Source organism: Calidris pugnax, unplaced genomic scaffold (genome assembly GCF_001431845.1).
Source record: "Calidris pugnax isolate Ruff unplaced genomic scaffold, ASM143184v1 scaffold17, whole genome shotgun sequence".
Taxonomy (NCBI): domain Eukaryota; kingdom Metazoa; phylum Chordata; class Aves; order Charadriiformes; family Scolopacidae; genus Calidris; species Calidris pugnax.
This window is the reverse complement of record NW_015090794.1, coordinates 333,716-335,599: the sequence shown is the minus strand read 5'-3', so window position 1 is coordinate 335,599 and position 1,884 is coordinate 333,716.

Genomic DNA, 1,884 nt, shown 5'->3' with positions numbered 1-1,884 from the left:
CTGTGATGTAGATTACCAGGGAGGCAGGGAGGAAGTGGATTTCTTCTTTTGTAGATTAATTTTGCCAGGCGGCTGCAATCAGCGAGCTAACATGCATTCTGCTTTTCAGAGTCATAAAAAGCAATGCAAGAGCTAACATGTATTATTAACACTTTGCTTTCAAATCAGCACTGGAGAGAAATAATGGAATATATACCTTAAGGTTTCCAGCTACTAACGTAAAGGGCAGAAAGGTGAGGAGGTGACTTACATCAGCTGCAGCCTTCGTTGCTCTCTCATCAGCTGCTCAGTACTCACTGATGATTTCCTCATGCTCATTAGTAGTGTGTTGGAAGGTCAGGCTCCAGCTTTTATTTAAGAGTAAGCAGATGGATTCCAGAGGGCAAAAAGAAGTCTTAGAGACTGAGAATGTCTTATCTGCTCAGCTCTTCCATTTGGCTCGCAAAGGGATGATTTGTGCATCGCAGTTTTCTGTAGAGTTTGTTTTTTCTCTATAAAATTGTGCACTGTTAAGCCAAGTAGGATTCATCCCTGCTGGATCTGCATTACAGAATATTAGGACCCGTGTATTTACTTGCATACTAAATGAGAGCTAGAATGATGATACACTTCTGAGGCAGTAATAGACCCTGTTGCTTATGAAGGCCTTGAGTCTCAGTCTGTTTTTCTGAATTTCTGTGTGTATGGATTTGAGTTTCTATACCAATATTATTTATTTCAAAGTTATGCTGCAGCAGCAGCTGGCTTTAGACCCAGCTGAAGCTGTATTTGATTGCATTCTAAACAAACATAGTCTGTGCTCCACGGTTTACAATATGTATGTATCTCTTTATCTCACGGAAAATATGAGACCCGCAGCTCATTTAGCGCTTACTGTTTACTGATATGAATTATTGGAGGACTGTTGTTGCTGCTGCTGTAAAAATAATGTCTTTCTTTTGAAAAAAAAAAATCACTCTAAGGAAGGAGAACTGCAAGGGCTTTAATAGGAAAAAACTGCATTCTAGCAACACAAGCTGCTCTTCAGCAAAACAACATCATGTAAATGTGCCATTGTGTTCCAGAATGCTGCACAAGCTCTGTGCTATATAGGTTTTGTATAACAAATAAGTTTAAAACCCCAAATCTGGTATGGAGATAGCAATTCACCTACTAAAAATGTATCCTTTTGTTATCACTCAATTGGAAGTGAATGTATTGGTTGCATTTTTTAACCTATTTGAATAAAAGCAACATTTATGACTCGGTTTTTATAGCTGATGTCCCATAATTGCAGCTGAGGAATGTTTCTTGTATTATCAGTCCTTTCCAGAAGTTACACGCTTCTCCTTGGAAATGGTAGCACGTGCAGTCTTTATGAAAAAGAACTGCAGGCTATAATGGTCAATGTTAAAGTAGCTTCTTAAATCTATGCACAAAATGAAATGGCAGGTATATTATTTCATACTGCAATCTGTAACACAAGGGTGCTTAAAATGTCACTAAAATGGATCTCACTGTGGGCTACGGTCTATGGAAGGAATCGGAGCACCATGGAAACAACTAGTAAAATTATAGTTTCAATGGAGGCAGGATTTTACATTGTCCCTTTTAAGGTGGGTTTTTCGCAAGCACTCAGCATGGCCTTAACTCTTCCTCCAAATTTGCTAGAAGTCTTTTCGTAGGCCTTGCTAAGAGCAAAGCTGGGCCAAGATGGTGCTTTTTTAAAAATCCTGTTATCATCTGTCTGCTGTCTCTAAAGACTGAGGTCTTCACATTCTGCAGAGTTATCAGACCTACCTTAGAGACCACTGTTATCCGTTATTGGCCTAAGCCTGTGCTTCTTACCCAGATCTAAGACTTCTTACCCAACCAGTTGCACATAAGCCCTCTGACAAAATAGTT